This window comes from Salvelinus namaycush, chromosome 2 (assembly GCF_016432855.1).
Source record: "Salvelinus namaycush isolate Seneca chromosome 2, SaNama_1.0, whole genome shotgun sequence".
NCBI lineage: Eukaryota > Metazoa > Chordata > Actinopteri > Salmoniformes > Salmonidae > Salvelinus > Salvelinus namaycush.
The window spans coordinates 9462925-9469893 of record NC_052308.1 but is presented as its reverse complement, the minus strand read 5'-3'; positions in this window follow the sequence as shown (position 1 = coordinate 9469893).

Here is a 6969-nt window from a genome sequence, read left to right as displayed (position 1 = left end):
ACACTCCCCATCCAACCTGACAGAGCTTGAGAGGATCTGCAGAGAAGAATGGGAGAAACTCCCCAAATACAGGTGTGCCAAGCTTGTAGCGTCATACCCAAGAAGACTCGGGGCTGTAATCGCTGCCAAAGGTGCTTCAACAAAGTACTGACTAAAGGGTCTGAATACTTATGTAAATGTGGTATTTCAGTGTTTTGTTTTTAATACATTTGCAAAAAATTCTAAAAACCTGTTTTTGCTTTGTCATTAAATCAAATCAAATCTAATTTTATTGGTCACATACACATGGTTAGCAGATGTTAATGCGAGTGTAGCGAAATGCTTGTGCTTCTAGTTCCGACAATGCAGTAATAACCAACAAGTAATCTAGCCTAACAATTTCACAACAACTACCTTATACACACAGGTGTAAAGGAATTAAGAATATGTACATAAAAATATATGAATGAGTGATGGTACAGAACGGCATAGGCAAGATGCAGTAGATGGTATCGAGTACAGTATATACATATGAGATGAGTAATGTAGGGTATGTAAACATAAAAAGTGGCATTGTTTAAAGTGGCTAGTGATACATGTATTACAACAAGATGGCAAGATGCAGTAGATGGTATAGAGTACAGTATATACATATGAGATGAGTAATGTAGGGTATGTAAACATTATATGAAGTGGCATTGTTTAAAGTGGCTAGTGATACATGTATTACAACAAGATGGCAAGTTGCAGTAGATGGTATAGAGTACAGTATATACATATGAGATGAGTAATGTAGGGTATGTAAACATTATATGAAGTGGCATTGTTTAAAGTGGCTAGTGAGGTATGTGGGGTATTGTGTGTAGATTGATTAGGGGAAAAAACTATTTAAACAATTTGAGAATAAGGCTGTAACGTAACAAAATGTGGAAAAAGTCAAGAGTTCTGAATACTTTCAGAATGCACTGTACAGGTCAGTGCCAGTACCTTACTGGAGTGGATGAGGTGGATTTATATGTAAAAAAATAAATAAAAAAAAAGGTGACCGGTAGTGGATGAACAGTGGGCTCCAAAAGTATTGTGACACTTCTGTTTTTGTTTTGGCTCTTTTGAAATGATACGAACAATGACTATGGTTAAAGTGCAGACTGTCAGCTTTCATTTGAGGGCATTTTCACCCTCATTGGGTCAACCGTTTAGAATCTACAGCACTTTTTGTACATAGCCTAACCCCTCCCCTTTTAGGGGACCAAAAGTATTGAGACAAATTCACATAGATGTGTAGTAAAAAGTTTAATATTTGGTCCCATACTCATAGCACACAATGACTACACCAAGCTTGTGACTCTACAAATGTGTTGGATGCATTTGCTGTTTGTTTTTGTTGAGTTTCAGAAATGAATGGTAAATACTGTATTGTGTCATTTTGGAGTCACTTTTATTGTAAATAAGAATAGAATATGTTTCTAAACACTATTACATTAATGTGGATGCTACTATGATTACTGATCATTCTGAATTAATCGTGAATAATGATGGGTGAGAAAGTTACGGACGCACAAATATCATACCCCCAAGACACACTAACCTCTCACCATTACAATAACAGGAGAGGGTAGCATTTTGGAGGGGGGTATATGATACACTAGATGATACACTAGATACAAAAGTATGTGGACACCTGCTCGTCGACCATCTCATTCTAAAATCATGGGCATTAATATGGAGTTGGTCCCCCTTTGCTGCTATAACAGTCTCCATTCTTATGGGAAGGCTTTCCAGTAGATGTTGGAACATTGCTGCAGGGACTTGCTTCCATTCAGCCACGAGCATTAGTGAGGTCGGGCACTGATGTTGGGCGATTAGGCCTGGCTCGCAGTCGGGCATCCAATTAATTCCAAAGGTGTTCAATGGGGTTGAGGTCAGGGCTCTGTGCAGGCCAGTGAAGTTCTTCAACACCGATCTCGACAAACCATTTCTTTATGGACCTCGCTTTTTGCACGGGGACATTGTCATGCTGAAACAGGAAAGGACCTTGCCCAAACTGTTGCCACAAAGTTGGAAGTACAGAATCGTCTAGAATGTCATTGTATGCTGTAGTATTAAGATGTCCCTTCATTGGAACTAAGGGGCCTAGCCTGAACCATGAAAAAGCCCCAGACCATTATTGCTCCACCAAACTTTACAGTTGGCACTATGCATTCGGGCAGGTAGCGTTCTCCTCAGAGATTTTTGTTTGTTGGACTGCCAGATGGTGAAGTGTGATTCATCACTCCAGAGAACGCGTCAGCGGCGAGCTTTACGCCACTCCAGCCGATGCTTGGCATTGCGCATGATGATCTTAGGCTTGTGTGTGGCTGCTAGGCCATGGAAACCCATTTCATGAAGCTCCCGACAAACAGTTATTGTGCTAACGTTGCTTCCAGAGTAAGTTTGGAACTGTGAGTGTTGCATTCAACGACAGACGATTTTTACGCTCTTCAGCACTGCTCTTCCATTCTGTGAGCTTGTGTGGCCTACCACTTCGCGGTGGAGCCATTGTTGCTCCGAGACGTTTCCACTTCACAATAAGAGCATTTACAGTTGACCATGACAGTTCTAGCAGGGAAGAAATTTGACAAACTGACTTGTTGTTAAGGTGAAATCTTAGCACGGTACCAAGTTGAAAGTCACTGAGCTCTTCATTACGGGACATTCTACTGCCAATGTTATCTATGGAGATTGCATGGCTGTGAGCTCGATTTTATACACCTATCAGCAACAGGTGGCTGAAATAGCCGAAGCCACAAATTTGAAGGACTGTCCACATACTTGTATTCCACATAGTGAATTTATGCCACTAACTTGCTCACTCGTCATTATTCATGATTCATTCAGCATTATCCGTAATCATGGTATTATCCACATTAATGTATCAGTGTTTAGAAACATATTATATTCTTATTAACAATAAAAGTGACTCTAAAATGACACAATACATTATTTACCATTCATTTCTATTGGGCACAGCAAATGTATCAAACATTTCTAGTCACAAGCTTGATGTAGTCATTGCGTACTATGGGACCAAATACCTAACTTTTTACAACTTCAATACAAATATAAGTGAATTTGTCCAAATACTTTTGGTCCCCTAAAATGGGGGGACTATAAACTAAAAGTGTTGTAATTTGTAAACGGTTTACTCGATATGGAGGAAACACCCTCATATTAAAGCAGACAGACAATCTGCACTTTAACCTCATAGTCATTGTATAATTTCAAATCCAATGGTAATATACACATGTAAACAGGAGTAATAGTGACCAGTAGCTGGATACATACTAATCGTAATGGAATAATAAATCTAATCACATTTTAGACAACACTCTTTTCCAGAGCAACTTACAGTAGAGAGTGCATACATTTTCATACTGGTCCCCTGTGGGAATGGAAGCCACAACCCTGGCATTGCAAGCACCATGCTCTACCAGCTGAGCCACACAGAACCCAATAATCATTTTAGCAGCAGCGTAGGTTGTGACTGAGTGGGTAGAGACCTGTGGATGGTCATAGAGTCTGTGTGAGAGGGAGTAGTTGTTAGCCATTTTTTAAACCTCTATTTAACTAGGCAAGTCAGTTAAGAACAAATTATTATTTTCAATGACGGCCTAGGAACAGTGGGTTAACTGCCTTGTTCAGGGGTAGAACGACAGATTTTTACCTTGTTAGCTCAGGGATTCAATCTTGCAACCTTTCAGTTACTAGTCCAACACTCTAACCACTAGGCTACCTGCCACCCCACAACATTTAACAGTCTTAACGCCAGGGGATAGTCTGTTTTGTCTGAGCCTTGATGCACAGGTACCTCCTGCCGGACAGGAGCATGGAGAACTGTCCATGTCTTGGGTGGTTGGAGTCTTTGGCTATTGTTGGGGCCATTCTCCGACATCGCCTGGCATGTACGTCCTGGATGGATGGGAGATAGCCCCACAGTGATGCGCTGGGCGGTCCGCACCACCCTCTGTAGAGCTTTCCAGTCGCAGGTGGTGCAGTTGCCATACCTGACGGTGATACAACCAGTCAGGATGCTCTCAATGGTGCAGCTCAACCCCCCTGTTTCCTGTAGTCCACGATCAGCTCCTTGGTCATCCTGACGTTGAGGGAGAGAATGTTGTCCTGGCACCACACTGACAGTTCTCTGACCTTCACCCCGTAGGCTGTCTCATCGCTGTTGGTGATCAGGCCTACCGCATCATGTCGTCAGCAAACTTGATGGAGTTGGAGTCGTGCGTGGCCACACACTTGTGGGAAAACAAGGAGTACAGGAGGATGCTAAGCACACAACCCTGTGGTCAGCATGGCAGAGGTGTTGTTGCCTATTCTCAACACCCACGGTTGGCCAGTCAGGAAGTTCAGGATCCAGTTGCAGAGGGAGGTGTTCAGTCCCAGGGTCCCAAGCTTGGTGACGAGCTTGGAGGGCACTATGGTGTTGAATGCTGAGCAGGGAGCTTCCTGGTTACGTCGCTTAAACTTATTCAATTATTTTAGTTCTGAAAACCTAGAAGGGCTAGTGGCGAGCGGTTGTTTTTGGACAGTCTCTGAGACTAAGGCTCTCTATAGCTTTAAGGTCTCCGGAATTAATGTTGTATAGATGATCATCAATGGTGTGAGGCAGTTATCATCTGTTTGTCCAATCAGCTGTCAGCTTCGAAACAGGATCCGCAAACCTTGCATGTTGCCACAGTTTCATAAGATGGAACATTTATTCAGTAGCCTGACCTATTATAACTTTTAAAACGTAACTCCGTGGAAGATGAAAGTAGTCTTATTACTCACCTGGTAATTACTTAAACAAAGAATATCACAGAGATTTGATCAGCTGAATAGTATTGCATTACTAGGCCAAGATTGCATCTAAAGAGACTTCATTCCCTGGTCTCCTTTTCTTCATCTACGCTGATTTCAAAGAAATGTAGAGGTCACAGCGAATACCAGGTAGGCACTAGGCAGGTATCCAACACATTATGTTCACCTGTGTTCAGATTAATGCAGATGAACGAGATGGATGGATTTTAAACTATTGACATTCATCCCAGGTCATGTGTAAAGAATTATTTAGAAGTCCGGTAATCGCCGTCCATGCCACTGAGTCAAAGACAGTACAGTTAGAATACAGTCACAAAGACCTTACTGTCACAATTAGATATTTCACCGGATGTATAAATGTGAATGTGTGATGAGATGAGAGGAAGCCCAGTGGCTGTCAGCGAGAGAAGATGGAGCGAGATGGATTTTGGCAGACTTTCTGCAAATTTTCTCATCAATGAAACATTTCATCTCAATACAGTTTTCCGTTTCCAAAACAAGAGTCTGTTATGAACAGAGTGGACAAAGTTTGATAGACTTTACCCTTTGCCAAAGTAAAAAAAAAAAAAAACGTTCTTTATAAGCATTGCAAGGGCGAATTTAGGTAATGCACACGCGCACTTCACAGAGTAGTCGTTCACAAACGGAAATATGCAAATTATGATAGAACGCGCCAATAGGATCTCGCTAACTCGTGCTTGGCTCTGCCCACCTCCTTGCTTGTCATGCCCACTATGATTTTTATGCTCCCACTGGAAACGATATGCTCTGTCTCTGGTCTATCTTGAGTTAGTTATAAAAAATATTTGGTACAGTATGAAGATAGGCTAAAACTGATTCTCGAATAGAAATCCCCGATCACACTTGTAGGCGATGTTGGCTAGCAAAGCTCATGCGTAGAAACACGTCAAAAGGTCTCTCGCGCCGAACTGCGCATGTGCATGCCTTCAAATCGAAGGCAGTCTTTCGACAGCAGTATTTTACGAAAATGAAAACGTGTCAGTTTGTCATTTTCACGAGGTTGGAGTAATATGTTCAACTACTTAAGACATTGGCTCGAATCTAGGTTGTGCCTTTAGATTTCGCGAAAATTAACAACCAAGGAAGAATTGTTCACTTCTGTCATTGACTTCTCACACTCCAAACCCCAGTGTGGTCTGTTTTAGTAAGCTTTCCCGGAAGTCTCGCGATGTTGCGCCTCTGGGTTTAGAAATTCTGTGACTACGGTATAATAAGAACCAGTGGTGGAAAAAGTACCCAATTGTCATACTTCAGTAAAAGTAAAGATACCTTAATAGGAAATGAATCAAGTAAAAGTGAAAGTCACCCAGTAAAATACTACTTGAGTAAAAGTCGAAAAGTATTTGGTTTTAAATATACTTAAGTATCAAAAGTAAATGTAATTGCTAAAATATATTTAAGTATCAAAAGTGAAAGTATAAATAATTTCACATTTCTTATATTAAGCAAACCAGACAGCACCATTTGCTTGTTTTTTTTATTTATTTACGGATAGCCAGGGGCACACTCCAACACTTAAGAAATAATTTACAAAGGAAGCATGTGTGTTTAGTGAGTCCGCCAGATCAGAGGCAATACTTATGACCATGTTCTCTTGATAAGTGCGTGAATTTGACAATTTTCCTGTCCTGCCAATCATTCAAAATGTAATGAGTACTTTTGGGTGTCAGGGATGTATGGAGTAAAAAGTACATTAGTTTATTTAGGAATGTAGTGAAGTAAAAGTTGTCAAAAATATAAATAGTAAAGTAAAGTACAGATACCCCCCAAAACTACTTAAGTAGTACTTTAAAGTATTTTTACTTAAGTACTTTACACCACTGATAAGAATTGTCCATGCATTGGCGCGCTTCACGGATGTTTCACCCTCCCAGGCGACTGTAGCGTGCTGCCCAGGATTAGCGTCACGGCAGCAGCATTAGCGTTTCTGCAGCAACATTAAAAATTCCGGTTTTCCCTTCAAAATAAAAAATCTGCGATAAAACGCTATGTGTACGATACGAAATCAATCATTTTTTTGCAGCTTTGTGTAACGGATGTGAAATGGCTAGCTAGTTAGCGGGTACGCGCTAGTAGCGTTTCAATCAGTTACGTCACTTGCTCTGAAACCTAGATGTGTGT